This window comes from Papio anubis, chromosome 8 (assembly GCF_008728515.1).
Source record: "Papio anubis isolate 15944 chromosome 8, Panubis1.0, whole genome shotgun sequence".
Classification (NCBI taxonomy): Eukaryota; Metazoa; Chordata; class Mammalia; order Primates; family Cercopithecidae; genus Papio; species Papio anubis.
The window spans coordinates 4,990,160-5,009,980 of record NC_044983.1 but is presented as its reverse complement, the minus strand read 5'-3'; the positions used below and the strand labels follow the sequence as shown (position 1 = coordinate 5,009,980).

General features: G+C 38.9%; 1 long non-coding RNA gene across 1 annotated transcript; it reads right to left on the bottom strand.

Moving 5' to 3' along the window:
- Positions 1–5,702: 5,702 nt before the first annotated feature.
- LOC103886590 lies at positions 5,703–19,206 on the bottom strand. The gene is made up of 3 exons (XR_002523678.2): positions 19,113–19,206; positions 9,215–9,286; positions 5,703–7,197 (listed from the first exon to the last, which is right to left on the bottom strand). It is a non-coding gene; the product is annotated as an uncharacterized LOC103886590 (long non-coding RNA).
- Between the last annotated feature and the right edge of the window lie 615 nt (positions 19,207–19,821).

Below are 19,821 nucleotides of genomic sequence, written 5' to 3'. Positions count from 1 at the left end.
TCAATCTCCGTGGGGCACTGAGAAGTTAGCAGGTAATCCTACTATGCTGCTGTCATCGACTCCTTTTTTATTCTCCATAGTGGCAAATACAAATATTCTTCTTTTCCAGGAACTCTGACCCCTTACCTTGTCATTAACCACAAGAGAAGTTGTAACTCTTAGAAAATAAAAATAAAAATTAGCACTTTTTAAAACTCTTTCAACTTCCTGTCAAGCCTAAAAATGTTCTGGATTCTATATTTACTTTCCTTTATCCATTCTGAGAATTTCACTTCCTGTGTTTTGAAACCAGGGCCCAGTTCAGAACATAAAACATTAATTCTGAGGTACATTATTCATGGGAAAGTTGTGTGTGCTGATTAATCAGGACTTTTGAAGCAGAATCCAGAGCGTGACACGTCATTGAGACATACAGCTACACCAAGGAGGTCCAGTGATGTCTCCAGTACCTGGAGGAATTGGAAGTGGAACAAGGACTGGGGTGGCTGACTTCCATTATGGACATTCTCTTTAGATCATGTAGCTTCAAAAGACTGCAGTGTCTCTGCATAGAAAAAATAATCATCCCTAAGGGGAGAAATTTTAGGTTCAGCAGAAGTTAATTTTAAGATCTTGGATTAGTTACTAACGTAAGGTGAGGGAACCTAGTTTCCTTGAAGATGTGCCACATGGATAATATTAGTGAGCTTCTTGAAATAGACATGAAGTCATACTTACATTTGAATAAGCAAATGGCAATGTGAAATCCATGCCTACAAAGTACAGTCATACTACCAGCAACATTCTTCTTTTGGCTGATTTTTATTCCTTATCATTTCTCTCCCCAAACCTGGAAACTAGAGTTTGATGTCTGCGGTTAACATTAATTATCTAGCCATGTGGTACTTCCTAGGACGTTAAGGGATATATGGAAGGTTCAACTGGGATTCCAGACTTTCATACACAGGCTTTATAGAAGTTTTTGTTTCCTTTATATGTTGGATTTCTATACGTGGGCTATATGACTATTGTTCAAGTGCTTTATCTAAATGCTCATTCTGGGTATTGTGGAATTGATTTGTAAAGAGTCAGCAGAGCCCAGGCTCTGCCTTTGCTTGATAATGTCTCTATTGGTTCACAAAGGAGGGATGATGGCTGATCACAGAAATACCTGTGGGATGTAATGACATGTAAAATACTTAAGGTGACTCAGGAAAACCAAAACAAGAAGTAGGAAAAGCCAAAGGCATACCTGACCATATTTTAGAGGCTGAATGTCCCCTACCTGCTTTGCTATGCTTCCTCTGCCTAGCGCAACCTGCGGCTCCCACCAAGTGTGTGGTGCTGTGGGTCCACTGGGAACTGAACTGAGCTGGTCCCGACTGCTCCTTCTGAGAAATGAGCCTCATAGTCCGCTTATTTAGTTTCAGGAATAGAACTATAAGGTTATGTTTACTATGGGGCTATGGATGTCATTTGAAAGGAGTCCTCTGGGTTATCTTTTATTTCTTTTATAAATTGGACTTTAAATAAGAGTACTTTATAAAAATAGCTAGTTTGGTTTTGTCTTTTGAAAATTACCTGTCAAAACACTATTGTATAGCACATTATGACAAAGAGGTTAAACAGATGTCCTAACCTATGTTCTTGGTTTATTAAGTCCAACTCTGCTTAAAAAGTCGAAATAAGCCAGTAAAGATACAGAGTATAATTAAATATATGCATGAAGAATACCAGAGATAACAGAACTCGGGTCCCAGAGACAAAAGGCAAGATTGGATTCGTTGGTTCCTGATGGCTCCTAATGAAAATTTCAGCCAGATATTTCTGCCCTTAGCTTCCATACCCTAAGTTGTTTCCCTATAATAAATTCCTCTTGACTTAAACTGAATTGAAGAACCTAATTGGTTGTTTCTTGCAGCCATTACAAACTAAAGTTATACACAGTTTTTATGTTGCGAGGCCTATATTTTTGCTAACTGTTGGGTACAAAGAAAACTTGTGGAGCCAAAGAAAAAAAGTAAAGTGAGTAAACTGCATTGTCCATATTTTAAAAAATTGAAAATAAACACAACTATTATCCAATATTTGTAAGAGATAAGTATATCCCCTGGGTCTTCATAGAATAAGCTTTGTGTAGTACAGTGAAAGTTATCCTCAAGAACATTCTTATAAGAAACACGACACTGAATTTCAAGGGATTATATTTGTTCAATGTCTTAATAGGAACCAATCACATGATACCAAAGGGAAAGATAATAAAGGCAGATCAGTGTGGGTGCTCAAGACATAGAACCTTCATCTAGCTAATAATGATAGTATAAGAAACCAGGTCACCTAATTCTAGTTTAGTGCTCTTTTTTCTCCCTGCAGCTTGCATGAAAAGAAGCCATTGGCATATGTGTATATGTATGAGAGACAGAGACAGAGAGATAGAGAGGGACAAATTTAATCTCCCCATGATGTTTACATGTCAGTGATACATTGTGAACTGGTAAAGAAAAATCTCTCTCCTCCCCCCCGCCTGTCACACACACACACACCACACACACACACACAACACACACACAACACTGCTTACTGAACCTAATATAGAGGAAGGAAAACCAGTCTTTCTCTGTGGGTCTAAATGCATTGAAAATTGGAGGCGATCTGTTATTTAGTAATAGAGGAATTTCAGAAGAACTGAGAAACCAGTGTGGTGTGTTTTCCCCCAGGTTCTTGAGTACTTTCTGTTTCTTTACATTCACTAATCTAAGCTATCAATTCCAACCTGGGGAAGCACCTAGTCAGATAAGTCTTACTTTGGTTTCTTAGTTTAACCTAAATAAATGAAATAGACAGTCTCAATAAACTTTGGGGAAGTGATTTCAGAGTCCTCACTTCCTACATTAAAGCAGTGAAGAAAGTTAACCTTTTTTTTTCTGTGATTGCTATAATGTGTGGGAATACAGGAAGCATTTTTCCTTCTTCATCAGCCTCTTCTCTACCAGCTCCTTTTTCTGTAATTCCTCCTATAACTCCTATAGCTCTGGGTTGCAGAGGGAAAAGTAATATCTGTGGTGTTGAGTCCACTATTCATCATAGGATGTTAAATCTCAAAAAGACAGATCATCTAGATTTATTCTTTAATATTACAGGTAAGGAAATATGAACCCAGCCGGAAAAATCACTTACCTAAAGGCATATAAGTAACAGAGGATGGGGTAAGGAATACAGCCTAGGATGCTCGCTTTTAGACTAGTGCCCAAATGTCACCAAAAACAGGTGGTCCCTCCCTTACATCATTCACTGATAATAAAAGAAAATTTGACTCCCTTGGAGAGCTATATGAACCTCCAAAGTAATCGTTTTCAATTATCCAATCATCTTTCTCTTTCCATTGACAATTTTTCTGAGACTTCAATATCTGTAGTTATTTTTTAAACTATAATTGATACTAACCTATTTCTGGTGACATCCCTTAATTTAGCCCAGGCATCTCCAGTTTTCCATGAGCCAACCTCTTCTTGATCACATACTGTGATGAAGTCCAAGATGTTTTATTTCATCTGGAGATAAACTCAGAGAGTTGGAAAGTTCTCCTTCATAATGAATTTAAATAGTTCCCTGGGCTCTTGGCTTATCGATTCTAGTTCTGTGACTTTCTATACTTTCAAGAAGCTGGAATGGGGACTCCTACATCTGAGGCTCTTTCACCTATTTGCTGTCAGAGTTCAATTCCCTTTGAGTTTGCTCATCATGCCTTCAGCGTCTGCCCATAGTCTTGATTAATTACTAAAACAAATATGTACTGAGAACCTTCTCTGCATCCCACACAGTGCAGGTAGCTAAACAAACACAAGGTGCAAAAACATGGAATATATTCTTTTATTAGTCCTTTAATCTAGGAATGGGGTAAATATTAAACAGGTAACTACACAAAAATTAAGGTGTTGTGTAGGAAGAAAAAGGCCAGAGAGCTCTGGCGGAGTAAACCAGGGAGGTCAAAATGAGTCTAGGGAAATAGGAGATTTGATTTCTCTGCACCCTGTGCTGTTCTAGTTTCATTCAACTACATGCTTCCGTGTGACCTTGGTCACCACTGGATGATGGTCCTCATCTAGTCATTTAGCTTATTTGTTCATATCTTTCTTGCCAAGAAATTCTTAGAATATAACACAATGTTTCATTTGATAATCATCTCAGCAACAAAGAGTAGGGCATAACTACCACATTTACCATTGCAGATGCTATACTTCTCCTTATAGTTATTGTGTTAGAATTGCTGTATGTGTTTAATTTCAGATTTGCATTGAAAAATATAGTCTTACTATACAATGTGTCAAACGTGAATTATGTGTAAAAAGCAAGGCATATATCATGTGAAAATGAGAATGTGAATATGTTATTAATAGTAAAATGTCAGGTGGAAAAATAGGCAGAGTCCAAGTTGGACATATATCTGTAGCTTTCATTTTTTCATCTATTTCTCTCTCTCGACACACACATGAATATGTTTAAGTTAAGACACACGTGTATGTATTTACAGATGAGAGTCATGAATATATGTCAGACATCATGTGGATTCATGAATTTGGTGTTCTGGCTTCAGATGGTTTATCATATTATCTCGGGTGCGCTCTCGGTTATGACTGAGAAACATTTCTTATCAGGGGCAGAACTTACAGTACCTCTTTTCCTCTACCCCCTTTCCCAATCCTGACTATTACCTTTTTCTTTATCACCAATTACAACATCTTACATGGGTTGCAGCTTACTGCTGCAGGCTGGTATGAGCTCCTGGTGTCTTAATTCATATTTGTTGCTGTTCAGACCCCTTCCAAGACAAAGAAGAGTCTCAGAACTCTGATGTAGCTGGAAGCTGGAGTGGAGCAGGGCAGGCTGCCTTTTTTTATTTGGGCACCAATGAAAACAAATATCTAGAGGTGACAGTGGGTTTCAAACTAGAGAAATCATTGTGAATGGAGAATTCAAGTTACTGAATCTGGACTCTGCGACCCTCTTGCATACGATGGGGACAGAGTCAATTCTGAGGCCAAGTATTCACCAGGCAGTGGAAACCATATCTGAAGTGTATTTCTGGAAGGAAGGTGAGGGAAGTGTAGAAACCTGGAGGTACTTGGTACCCCAGACACCAGGCTTCTTTCCTTAGTGGTTTGCCCTGAGAAGCTTGGAGCCCAGTTTAGGTGGCTCTCGCAGTGTTAAGCCATCTGAAACTTTTGTTCAAATAATTACTTTAAAATGTGCTTTGCTTGACAATGACAAGTTCAGAGCTATAACCCATCACCAAGAACCTTATTTCAGGGTTTTCTTGTTCCATTTTCAAATGTCGTTGCATATGGCCTACCTTATCCATATACCCCATAAATATATACATCTGCTATTAATATGTGCCCACACAAATTGAAAATTAAAAATTAAAAATAACATAGTGAAACCCTGTCTCTCCTGAAAATACAAAAACCAGCTGGGCGTGGTGGTGGGTGCCAGCAATCCCAGCTACTTGGGAGGCTTAGGCAGGAGAATGGCTTGAAACCGGGAGGCGGAAGTTGCAGTGAGCCGAGATCGTGCCATTGCACTCCAGCCAGGGCAACAAGAGCGAAACTCCATCTAAAAAATAAAACTAAAAATTGTAAAATAACAAAAAATATTATTTTAAAAACCAAGAACCAATTTGAAATAAAAAATAATAACACAAAAAATAAAGCTAAAGGAGCAAAAGTTATCAAAAATAAGCAAGACAGTGATTTGGGAGGTTGAGGTGGGAAGATAGCTTGAGGTCAGGAGTTTGAGACCATCCTGGGCAATGTAGCAAGACCCCATCTAAAAAATAATAATAATATAAGGAAACACACTAAATGAAGATCTACAAAGACCACTTTTAGCGAAACAGTGAGCAGAGCAGAGACAGTGAAACAGGTCTGCAGAAAATGAGCCTGGAAACCCTCAAACAATCAGGCCACATGTCCCTTCTCTCCATGCTTGTCTGCTCCATTCTTCCAGTTGCAGATAATTTATCAGGGAACTTGCTGTCAGGATGGTCCAGGTGTATACGCTTCAAATCCAACTGAGGTTTCCAGTTCCAGGGATTGAATCAGATGGAGCAGAGTTGGATAGCATGCCCATTCTTGAGCAAATCATTGTAGCCAGAGAAGCAAAATGTTCCAAATGACAGAAGTCAGTAGAATCAGTTAGTTCAAGAATCATTTTCTTGAAAGAGGATGTTACTCTTGAAAGAGGTATGTACAAGGGGCTATGATAACCTATTACTCGTCATTCCGTTGTTTACCTCCAGAGCACTGTGCTCCAATTTTCTTCCCACGGGAATCTAATAAGTTATCTCTGTTGAAGAATTTTGTATTTATTTATACTATAAATATCTTATTTTAAGATAGGCTATTTCTGAATTTGGGAATGTTTTTCCCCAGTATGAACCCTCAGGGCAGATGGGCTTGATGTACCTGTCTAGTCACAAGGCGTTAAGAGGACACAGCAGAAGTGAAGTTATGACAGGCAGGAAAGAGAATGATGTTAGCAAGAAGTCATCCCCGAAGCTGCAGCCAGTTGATTAGATATTATAGCAATCCTCTTAAATAATAGAGGAAAATAAAATCATTAAGAAGTCACCCAGGAGAAAGCACTGATGCAGCAGGCTCTGTTGAACTGGGTAAGGGTGCGAGTGTTCTAGAGGGAGCTGACCACACACATCCCAGGAGCAGCTACAAATTCCATTTCACGATGTGATTTGTAAGCCGTCATACCTGCTTCTGTTAAGGAGTCAGGATTTAACGTGTCGTTACTGGACCTGACACAGGAAAGCACTCCGTGAAGGCATTTCTTGCCTGGGCATGAAGCAAACCTGTGACAAACACACACATAGGTCACAATGGACCAGGGGATGATGACCCTAAGATTGCAAGAGCTTTGAGGGAGGGAAGTCCATTCGTTCCTCAGTCTTCATATCGAATGCATGGTGCAGGGACAACTGTGCTTTGGAATCAGGCTGGTGGAAACATCTTCCAGAGCAGACAGCTCCTGGGATGCTGGGGAAGGTGAAGGAGGAGTCTGGGGTTTCCGACCAGCTTTGTAATGCCACTGGATGAATAAGAAGCAGGCTCCTTCTATCCTCAGCCTACAGGCTCTGTGATGTGATGCTTCTCTAGATATGCTCTCCTGCCAGCCTGCTTGTTGTTAGGGTCATGGTGCTCAGCTTAACTGCAAGAAGAAGAAGGTGGATGTTGGCTATTTGTGGGGGTAGGATTGATGTTTGTAAACAATTCCAATTTATTCTACTGTAATATTTCATTACAGTTTTAATAATTTCTCAAGAACATAATATATTAATTGATATATCTTGAAAAGTCATCCATTTCCTCTGGGTTATCAAATTTATAGGGATAAAATTGAAAAGTCATAAGCCTTTATTTTTCTACACTCATGATTATTACCCATTGTTACACCTAATTTTATGCATGTATACATTCTCTCAAACCCCAAATTTTGTTGATTAGGTTAAGTAATCTTACATCTTATATTTTGTTAGATTTTTAAGGTTTAAATGATTTGACTAATGCTTTTATTTGTAAAATGTTGTGTTAAAATACACATCTTAATCTAAGTGGAGTGAAATGCAAGTTTGCCAAGGTAAATATCTTCAGAAGACTGGTGATCATTTCGTTCGCTCTATAAAACATCGCACACTGCCTTATTATTTTTTTTTTTTTGAAGTAAAACACATTCCTATTGAGCTTTTCTACTTTCCCTTTGTTATCGTTGTAAACCAATATGAAATTTTATTAGAACATACTGTATAGGCTACATGCGCCTCTGTTACATCATTTGTAAATCATTGAATAAACTGTTTTTAAACAGATATGCCTAACCTTAGTTATGATGATAATGTGAGGGCATTTTTTCAAAGGGATCCTTAAGTCATATTTGGAGGTCAATTAATGTCAATTTATGACAATATTAATGTCAGTGCAAAACAGCCAAAACAAGTAAATAAATACACTCCCTGAAACTGATTTTACTTTCAATGTCTCTTTTGAAAATGAAAGTGCATTGATGAAAGGACAGGAGATAGAAAAAGGGAGGTGACAAATACAAAATAAAAGGAATTGCTGTGCAGAGGGAGACTGTACTATGCAGGGAGGGAGGGAGTTCAAAGTTATCCAGATGAAGAAATTGAATGAGGAACGAGAGCTGGAGGATTTGTAGATGATTAGGAGACATCTGTAGTTGTCTGACCCAACAAAACAGGCTTATTCTCACTCTACAAGTGGGTTGCTTACATTCCGTCAAATGAACTTAATACAGTAAACCGACACCACAGTCAGTAAATCAAACGACTGAAACCATGTTCACAGAAAATATCAGAAGATCATACCAAGAGGTACATCCAGGGTGTGTGTAGACCCTTTGATGAATCTAAACTCCATTGTTTAGAGGCAAATGATAAATGATTCTATTACACATAATTGTAGGTGACTCAGTGGTCACTTATAGTTCAGTTCCTGTTAGTATTTCGGTACTAATAGCTTGAAGAGCCCAGAACATTACCCCATTAAATACTCTTCATACTTTGTCTTGAAAAAGACAAAACACGTGATCACCATTGCTTGTCATATGTTTCATCCAAGTTAGGTTGTGTGTGTTTCAGTATAATGCATATCAATTTTTATAGAGCCAGTGAATTTTAAGGCATTTATTCTTTGGAATACGTTGAACTGGATGTATGATGTACTAAACAGAACACAGAACTTACAAAACATTCCTTCCTTCCAAAGCATTTATGGCAATCAAAGTCTTCTACATCACTGAGAAGATGTGAAAATCACAATGTGGGCAAATTCGGCCAACCATAACTCAGCAGCCTCTCACACAGCTGCTGGAGTTAAAAACCCAAATTCAGTAACTAAGTTCCAGTTACTGAACTTTACAAGCCCAAAGTGTGATTTATAAAGCAATGCATAAATTAAAAAGGAGAATACTTTCTTGCTGGTGGCTGAAAATTGACATATTTATCCAAAAAATCCACTAGTCTGAGAAAATATGGTACAGACAGGAGTTTTGAATATGTGTATATAGGAAAGAGACACAAATGCATTTAGAAGATTTTGACCTGTCTCAAACCTAACTTCTGTCTAGGGTTCATTCAGAAGCATTCCTGATATGGTGTGTCATGATTATTGCTGACGTTTTAAGCTTGGAAGTCATTGCTTCTACTCACATGACAAGAAGGAATCTGCTGAAGAGTGGAGCAAGGTGGTGGAATACAGGACTGCATCATTCATTCTCCACCCTGTAGGAACACCAAATTGTAACAACTGTCTGCAAAGAGAAAATGTGATTACAAGAATCAAAACATCTAACAACCTAATTTTAAAATGGGCAAAAGATCTGAATAGATCTTTTATATGACCTGAATAGATCAATTTGTTTGTAAAAAGAAAACATACAAATTGCAAATAGGTGCCTGAAAAGGTGCTCAACATCATTGACCGTCAGAGAAATGCAAATCAATACTACCATGAGATATCATCTCACCCCAGTTAAAATGGCTTTTATCAAGGTGACTACAGACAACTTTGCTGGCAAAGTGGGGAAAAAGGAAGCCACGTATGTTGATGGTGGGAATGTAAGTTAGTACAACCACTATGGAGAAGAGTTTGGAGGTTCCTCTAAAACTTAAAAATAGAGCTACCATATGATCCAGCAACCTCACTGATGGGTATATACCCCAAAAGAAAGCGAATCAGTCCATGAAAGAGCCCTCTGGACTCCCATGTTTGTTGCAGCACTGTTAATAATAGCCAAGATTTAGAAGCACCCTAAGTGTCCATCAACAGATGAATGGATAAAGAAAATGGGCTACTATACACAATGGAGTACTATTCAGCTGTAAAAAAGAATGAGATCTTGTAATTTGCAACAACATGGATGTAACTGGAGGTCGTTAAGTTAAGAGTAATAAGTCAGGCACAGAAAGACACATATCGCATGTTCTCACTTGTTTGTGGCATCTAAATATCAGAACTATTGAACACATGAACAGAGAGAGTAGAAGGATGGTTACCAGAAGCTGGGAAGAATAGTGGGTAGTTGTGGGGTGGGGGATGGTTGGGGAAGGTGGAGAAGGTTAATGGGTGCAAAAAAAAAGTTAGAAAGATTAAATAAGACCCAGTATTTGATAACACAACAAGGTGACTACAGTCAATAATAATTTAATTGTATATTTTAAAATAACTAAGAATAACTGGATTGTTTGTAACACAAAGGATAAATACTTGAGAGATGGAGACCTAATTTTTCATGATGTGTATTACTCATTGCATGCCTGTGTCAAAAAATCTCATGTACCCCAGAAATATATACACTGACTGTGTACATACAAATATTAAAAATAAATTTAAAAAAAGAAGGAATCTTCACAAATGGAAACTCATTAGCTCTTCTTAGATCAGTCAGAGAAGTAAGATCACAGAACAAACCACTTCCCCACAAAATTGGAGAGACCTGTCAATACAGAAGATCACAGCTTACTAAAGCAGAAATCTGGGAGCAGAATCCACTGTGTGAATTGCTACAAGGAGATAGAATCCTGAACTGTAGATGAGCTGCTGGAGGCTCCGTGAGAAAAGCCTGAGAGATAAAATGCCAGGGAGACCCAGTCATGGGGAAACTCCTGCACTTGTATAAGTTTACCTCCAAGAGCTGGGCTAAATCTTCATGGGGAAGATTGGAGGAACACCTTTCTGCTTCTGGCACGGAGAGAGAAAAAGTAATCATTTGAAACATGCCAGAGCACTCTCTGCCATCAAAAGAAGCTATTTCACTGTTGCCTAGTGTGCTGGAGTTTATCAGAGCCTAACTGACATGGGAGAAGAGAAATACCCAAGTCCAGCCTCCTCTAGCCTTCCTGTTTTCCCTAGAGGACTTAAATAACTCTATAGATCAATTGGACCTAACTGACATATACGAGCACTTCACCCAACGACAGCAGATACACATTTTCTCAAGTGCACATGGAACATTCTCCAGGATAGACCATGTGTTAGGCCACACAACAAGGCTTGATAAATCTAAAATTATTGAAATCACACAGTGTCTTTTCTGATCACAATGGAATGGGAATGAGGCTATAAAGCTGTAAGAGGAAAAAAATTGGAAAATCCACACATATGTGGAAATTGAACAACACATTTTTTTTTTTTTAATTTATTTATTATTATTATACTTTAAGTTGTAGGGTACATGTGCATAACATGCAGGTTTGTTACATATGTATACTTGTGCCATGTTAGTCTGCTGCACCCATCAACTCGTCATTTACATCAGGTATAACTCCCAATGCAATCCCTCCCCCCTCCCCCCTCCCCATGATAGGCCCCGGTGTGTGATGTTCCCCTTCCTGAGTCCAAGTGATCTCGTTGTTCAGTTCCCACCTATGAGTGAGAACATGCGGTGTTTGGTTTTCTGTTCTTGTGATAGTTTGCTAAGAATGATGGTTTCCAGCTGCATCCATGTCCCTACAAAGGACGCAAACTCATCCTTTTTTATGGCTGCATAGTATTCCATGGTGTATATGTGCCACATTTTCTTAATCCAATCTGTCACTGATGGACATTTGGGTTGATTCCAAGTCTTTGCTATTGTGGATAGTGCTGCAATAAACATACGTGTGCATGTGTCTTTATAGCAGCATAATTTATAATCCTTTGGGTATATCCCCAGTAATGGGATGGCTGGGTCATATGGTACATCTAGTTCTAGATCCTTGAGGAATCGCCATACTGTTTTCCATAATGGTTGAACTAGTTTACGATCCCACCAACAGTGTAAAAGTGTTCCTATTTCTCCACATCCTCTCCAGCACCTGTTGTTTCCTGACTTTTTAATGATCGCCATTCTAACTGGTGTGAGATGGTATCTCATTGTGGTTTTGATTTGCATTTCTCTGATGGCCAGTGATGATGAGCATTTTTTCATATGTCTGTTGGCTGTATGAATGTCCTCTTTTGAGAAATGTCTGTTCATATCCTTTGCCCACTTTTTGATGGGGTTGTTTGTTTTTTTCTTGTAAATTTGTTTGAGTTCTTTGTAGGTTCTGGATATTATCCCTTTGTCAGATGAGTAGATTGCAAAAATTTTCTCCCATTCTGTAGGTTGCCTGTTCACTCTGATGGTAGTTTCTTTTGCTGTGCAGAAGCTCTTTAGTTTAATGAGATCCCATTTGTCAATTTTAGCTTTTGCTGCCGTTGCTTTTGGTGTTTTAGACATGAAGTCTTTGCCCATGCCTATGTCCTGAATGGTACTACCTAGGTTTTCCTCTAGGATTTTTATGGTATTAGGTCTAACATTTAAGTCTCTAATCCATCTTGAATTAATTTTCGTATAAGGAGTAAGGAAAGGATCCAGTTTCAGCTTTCTACTTATGGCTAGCCAATTTTCCCAGCACCATTTATTAAATAGGGAATCCTTTCCCCATTTCTTGTTTCTCTCAGGTTTGTCAAAGATCAGATGGCTGTAGATGTGTGGTATTATTTCTGAGGACTCTGTTCTGTTCCATTGGTCTATATCTCTGTTTTGGTACCAGTACCATGCTGTTTTGGTTACTGTAGCCTTGTAGTATAGTTTGAAGTCAGGTAGCGTGATGCCTCCAGCTTTGTTCTTTTGACTTAGGATTGTCTTGGAGATGCGGGCTCTTTTTTGGTTCCATATGAACTTTAAAGCAGTTTTTTCCAATTCTGTGAAGAAACTCATTGGTAGCTTGATGGGGATGGCATTGAATCTATAAATTACCTTGGGCAGTATGGCCATTTTCACGATATTGATTCTTCCTATCCATGAGCATGGTATGTTCTTCCATTTGTTTGTGTCCTCTTTTATTTCACTGAGCAGTGGTTTGTAGTTCTCCTTGAAGAGGTCCTTTACATCCCTTGTAAGTTGGATTCCTAGGTATTTTATTCTCTTTGAAGCAATTGTGAATGGAAGTTCATTCATGATTTGGCTCTGTGTTTGTCTGTTATTGGTGTATAAGAATGCTTGTGATTTTTGCACATTAATTTTGTATCCTGAGACTTTGCTGAAGTTGCTTATCAGCTTAAGGAGATTTTGGGCTGAGACAATGGGGTTTTCTAAATATACAATCATGTCATCTGCAAACAGGGACAATTTGACTTCTTCTTTTCCTAACTGAATACCCCTGATTTCTTTCTCTTGCCTAATTGCCCTAGCCAGAACTTCCAACACTATGTTGAATAGGAGTGGTGAGAGAGGGCATCCCTGTCTTGTGCCAGTTTTCAAAGGGAATTTTTCCAGTTTTTGCCCATTCAGTATGATATTGGCTGTGGGTTTGTCATAAATAGCTCTTATTATTTTGAGGTACGTTCCATCAATACCGAATTTATTGAGCGTTTTTAGCATGAAGGGCTGTTGAATTTTGTCAAAAGCCTTTTCTGCATCTATTGAGATAATCATGTGGTTCTTGTCTTTGGTTCTGTTTATATGCTGGATTATGTTTATTGATTTGCGAATGTTGAACCAGCCTTGCATCCCAGGGATGAAGCCCACTTGATCATGGTGGATAAGCTTTTTGATGTGTTGTTGAATCCGGTTTGCCAGTATTTTATTGAGGATTTTTGCATCGATGTTCATCAGGGATATTGGTCTAAAATTCTCTTTTTTTGTTGTGTCTCTGCCAGGCTTTGGTATCAGGATGATGTTGGCCTCATAAAATGAGTTAGGGAGGATTCCCTCTTTTTCTATTGATTGGAATAGTTTCAGAAGGAATGGTACCAACTCCTCCTTATACCTCTGGTAGAATTCAGCTGTGAATCCATCTGGTCCTGGACTTTTTTTGGTTGGTAGGCTATTAATTATTGCCTCAATTTCAGAGCCTACTATTGGTCTATTCAGGGATTCAACTTCTTCCTGGTTTAGTCTTGGAAGAGTGTAAGTGTCCAGGAAATTATCCATTTCTTCTAGGTTTTCCAGTTTATTTGCGTAGAGGTGTTTATAGTATTCTCTGATGGTAGTTTGTATTTCTGTGGGGTCGGTGGTGATATCCCCTTTATCATTTTTAATTGCGTCGATTTGATTCTTCTCTCTTTTCTTCTTTATTAGTCTTGCTAGTGGTCTGTCAATTTTGTTGATCTTTTCAAAAAACCAACTCCTGGATTCACTGATTTTTTGGCGGGTTTTTTGTGTCTCTATCTCCTTCAGTTCTGCTCTGATCTTAGTTATTTCTTGCCTTCTGCTAGCTTTGGAATGTGTTTGCTCTTGCTTCTCTAGTTCTTTTAATTGCGATGTTAGAGTGTCAATTTTTGATCTTTCCTGCTTTCTCTTGTGGGCATTTAGTGCTATAAATTTCCCTCTGCACACTGCTTTAAATGTGTCCCAGAGATTCTGGTATGTTGTATCTTTGTTCTAATTGGTTTCAAAGAACATCTTTATTTCTGCCTTCATTTCGTTATGTACCCAGTAGTCATTCAGGAGCAGGTTGTTCAGTTTCCATGTAGTTGAGCGGTTTTGATTGAGTTTCTTAGTCCTGAGTTCTAGTTTGATTGCACTGTGGTCTGAGAGACAGTTTGTTATAATTTCTGTTCTTGTACATTTGCTGAGGAGTGCTTTACTTCCAATTACGTGGTCAATTTTGGAGTAAGTACGATGTGGTGCTGAGAAGAATGTATATTCTGTTGATTTGGGGTGGAGAGTTCTATAGATGTCTATTAGGTCTGCTTGCTGCAGAGATGAGTTCAATTCCTGGACATCCTTGTTAACTTTCTGTCTCGTTGATCTGTCTAATGTTGACAGTGGAGTGTTGAAGTCTCCCATTATTATTGTATGGGAGTCTAAGTCTCTTTGTAAGTCTCTAAGGACTTGCTTTATGAATCTGGGTGCTCCTGTATTGGGTGCATATATATTTAGGATAGTTAGCTCTTCCTGTTGAATTGATCCCTTGACCATTATGTAATGGCCTTCTTTGTCTCTTTTGATCTTTGATGGTTTAAAGTCTGTTTTATCAGAGACTAGGATTGCAACCCCCGCTTTTTTTTGTTCTCCATTTGCTTGGTAAATCTTCCTCCATCCCTTTATTTTGAGCCTATGTATGTCTCTGCGTGTGAGATGGGTCTCCTGAATACAGCAGACTGATGGGTCTTGACTCTTTATCCAGTTTGCCAGTCTGTGTCTTTTCATTGGAGCATTTAGTCCATTTACATTTAAGGTTAAGATTGTTATGTGTGAACTTGATCCTGCCATTATGATATTAACTGGTTATTTTGCTCGTTAGTTGATGCAGTTTCTTCCTAGCCTCGATGGTCTTTACATTGTGGCATGTTTTTGCAATGGCTGGTACCGGTTGTTCCTTTCCATGTTGAGTGCTTCCTTCAGGGTCTCTTGTAAGGCAGGCCTAGTGGTGACAAAATCTCTAAGCATTTGCTTATCTGTAAAGGATTTTATTTCTCCTTCACTTATGAAACTGAGTTTGGCTGGATATGAAATTCTGGGTTTAAAATTCTTTTCTTGAAGAATGTTGAATATTGGCCCCCACTCTCTTCTGGCTTGTAGAGTTTCTGCCGAGAGATCTGCTGTGAGTCTGATGGGCTTCCCTTTGTGGGTAACCCGACCTTTCTCTCTGGCTGCCCTTAAGATTTTTTCCTTCATTTCAACTTTGGTGAATCTGGCAATTATGTGTCTTGGAGTTGCTCTTCTCGAGGAGTATCTTTGTGGTGTTCTCTGTATTTCCTGGATTTGAATGTTGGCCTGCCCTACTAGGTTGGGGAAGTTCTCCTGGATGATATCCTGAAGAGTGTTTTCCAACTTGGTTCCATTTTCCCCCTCACTTTCAGGCACCCCAATCAGACGGAGATTTGGTCTTTTTACATAATCCCATACTTCTTGCAGGCTTTGTTCATTTCTTTTTCTTCTTTTTTCTTTTGGTTTCTCTTCTCGCTTCATTTCATTCATTTGATCCTCAATCGCTGATACTCTTTCTTCCAGTTGATCGAGTCGGTTACTGAAGCTTATGCATTTGTCACGTATTTCTCGTGTCATGGTTTTCATCTCTTTCATTTCGTTTATGACCTTCTCTGCATTAATTACTCTAGCCGTCAATTCTTCCACTTTTTTTTCAAGATTTTTAGTTTCTTTGCGCTGGGTACGTAATTCCTCCTTTAGCTCTGAGAAATTTGATGGACTGAAGCCTTCTTCTCTCATCTCGTCAAAGTCATTCTCCGTCCAGCTTTGATCCGTTGCTGGCGATGAGCTGCGCTCCTTTGCCGGGGGAGATGTGCTCTTATTTTTTGAATTTCCAGCTTTTCTGCCCTGCTTTTTCCCCATCTTTGTGGTTTTATCTGCCTCTGGTCTTTGATGATGGTGATGTACTGATGGGGTTTTGGTGTAGGTGTCCTTCCTGTTTGATAGTTTTCCTTCTAACAGTCAGGACCCTCAGCTGTAGGTCTGTTGGAGATTGCTTGAGGTCCACTCCAGACCCTGTTTGCCTGGGTATCAGCAGCAGAGGCTGCAGAAGATAGAATATTTCTGAACAGCGAGTGTACCTGTCTGATTCTTGCTTTGGAAGCTTCCTCTCAGGGGTGTACTCCACCCTGTGAGGTGTGGGGTGTCAGACTGCCCCTAGTGGGGGATGTCTCCCAGTTAGGCTACTCAGGGGTCAGGGACCCACTTGAGCAGGCAGTCTGTCCGTTCTCAGATCTCAGCCTCCGTGTTGGGAGATCCACTGCTCTCTTCAAAGCTGTCAGACAGAGTCGTTTGCGTCTGCAGAGTTTTCTGCTGCTTTGTTGTTGTTGTTGTTGTTGTGTAGCTGTGCCCTGTCCCCAGAGGTGGAGTCTACAGAGACAGGCAGGTTTCCTTGAGCTGCTGTGAGCTCCACCCAGTTGGAGCTTCCCAGCAGCTTTGTTTACCTACTTAAGCCTCAGCAATGGCGGGCGCCCCTCCCCCAGCCTCGCTGCTGCCTTGCCGGTAGATCACAGACTGCTGTGCTAGCAATGAGGGAGGCTCCGTGGGCGTGGGACCCTCCCGGCCAGGTGTGGGATATGATCTCCTGGTGTGCCTGTTTGCTTAAAGCGCAATATTGGGGTGGGAGTTACCCGATTTTCCAGGTGTTGTGTGTCTCAGTTCCCCTGGCTAGGAAAAGGGATTCCCTTCCCCCTTGCGCTTCCCAGGTGAGGCGATGCCTCGCCCTGCTTCAGCTCTCGCTGGTCGGGCTGCAGCAGCTGACCAGCACCGATCGTCCGGCACTCCCCAGTGAGATGAACCCAGTACCTCAGTTGAAAATGCAGAAATCACCGGTCTTCTGTGTCGCTGGCGCTGGGAGTTGGAGACTGGAGCTGTTCCTTGAACAACACATTTAATTTAACCAATGTGTTAAAGAAGAAATCTCAAGGGAAATTAGAAAATACTTTCAAACAAATGAAAATGAAAATACAATAAACCAAAACTTTTGAAATGCAGCTAAAATTGTGTTATAAGGAGACATAGCTGTAACTTCATGCCTTCAAAAAGAAGAACTATATTAAATCACCACTTTAACTTCATACCTTAAAATATTAGAAAAATAAAAGCAAACTAAACCCAAATCTAGCAGAAGGAAGCAAATAATAATGATTACAATGGCAATTTAAAAAGAGAATGGGCCAGCTGCAGTGGCTCACACCTGTAATCCCAGCAATTTGGAAGGCTGAGGCAGGCAGATCACTTAAGCCTAGGAGTTGGAGACCAGCTTGGGCAACCTGGGAAATCCTGTCTCTACAAAAATAAATAAATTTAAAAAATATGAAAATTAGCTAGGTGTGGTGGTGCATGCCTGTAATCCCAGCTACTCAGGAGGCTGAGGTGAAAGATTACTTGAGCCTGGGAGGTCACGGCTACAATGAGCCAAGATTGTGCCACTGCACTCCAGCCTGGGTTACAAAGTGAGACCCTATCTCAAAAATAAGTAAATAAATGAGAACAGACAAATAAGAGAAAAAAGTCAAGAGCCTCACAAGTTGATTTTTAAAGGATTAACAAAATTGACAAACCATTAGATATATTAAGTAAAATATGACTCAAATCACTAAAATCAGAAATAAAAGACAGTAACTACTGATTTTACCGAAATAAAAAGGTTTCCGAAGTAACATAATAAACATATGTATACCACCAAATTGGTTAACCTAGATGAAATGGACAAATTCCAATAAACACACTTGAATGATGAAGAAATAGAAATCTTAAATAGACCTGTAACTAGTATGGAAATTGAATCAGTAACCAAAAACCTGCCAACAAAGTAAAGTCCTGGCCCAGACGGCTGTATTGGTGAGTTCTAGCAAACATTAAAGAAAAGTTAACACCATCTGTTTTCAACTCTGCTGAAAAATTAAAGAGAAGGGAATACTTTCCAGTTACTTCTACAAGGCCTGCATTTCCCTCAAACTAAAACCTGAGAAAGATACAAGTGAAGAAAATTGTAAATCAGTTTATCTTAGGAATACCAATACAAAACCCTAAAAGTAAAACTCCTTGCAAACTGAATTCAGCAGCATTTTCAAAATGTTATACACCATAAAATTGTTACACAATACATTACATTTACAAAATGTACGGGAAAAATTACATTATTATTTTAATTGATGCAGACAAAGAATTTGACAAAATTCAATAGCCTTCACTGGTACAGTCAATAAACAAGAAATAGAAGATCACTGCCTCAGTGTGACAAAGATCATACATGAAAACTTACAACTAATAGCACACTCTGTGGTAAAAGACTAAAAACTTTTTCTCTTAGATTAGAAACAAGACAAGTACACCTGCTTTCACTACTTCCATTCAACATTGTATTGGGAGTTCAAGTCTTACAAATCAGGAAAGATAAAGAAATAAAAACCATCCATATTGAAAAAGAAGATGTAAAATTATGTGTTACAGATGACATAATCTTATATGCAGAAAATCCTAAAAATTAAGCAAAAATGAGTTAAAACTAATAAATTTGGCAAAGCTGCAAGATACAAAATTAATCTGCAAAATACAATTACATATCTGTACACTAAACAGAACAATCCAAAAAAGGAATTAAGATAACAATTCTATTTACAATTGTATCAAAAATAATACCATACCTAGAGATACATTTAGGAGGCAAAGCTGAGATCCGGCCAGTGCGCTCCAGGCTGGGCGACAGAGCGAGACTCCATCTCAAAAAATAAAAATAAAAAAAAAATTTGTACAGTGAAAATGACAAAACGTTGCTGAAAGAAATGAAAGGACATACAAAGAAAACTCTTATTCATGGATTAGAAGACAGTATTATTAAAATATCATTAATTCCCAAAGCAATATACAGATTCAATGTAATCCCTATCAAAATTTCTGTGACTTTTCTTTCAAAAATAGAAAAACCCATCTAAAATTAACATAGAATCTTGACAGATCTCCAATAGCGAAAGCAATCTTGAAAGAGAACAAAATTGAAAAACTTAAACTCTATGATTTCAGAACTTAATACAAAGCTACAGTTAGTCAAACAGTGTGGTATTGGAATAAGATTAGTTATATGGACTAATGAAATAGAATAGACCTTCCAGAAACGAACCCTCATACATGTGGTCAAGTGATTTTCCGCAAGGGTGTCAAGACCAATTTGTAAAGGCTGCTGGGATGGAATAAAAGTATTTTGCATTGAAGAATGACAAGAATTTTGAAGGGGGCAGTGGCAAAGCACTATCGACTAAATTGTGTTGCCCCCAAAATTCATATGTTAATGCCCTGTCCCCAGTGTGATGGTATTTGGAGGTGGAGCCACAATCATGAAAATGTGTTTCTTGTTCA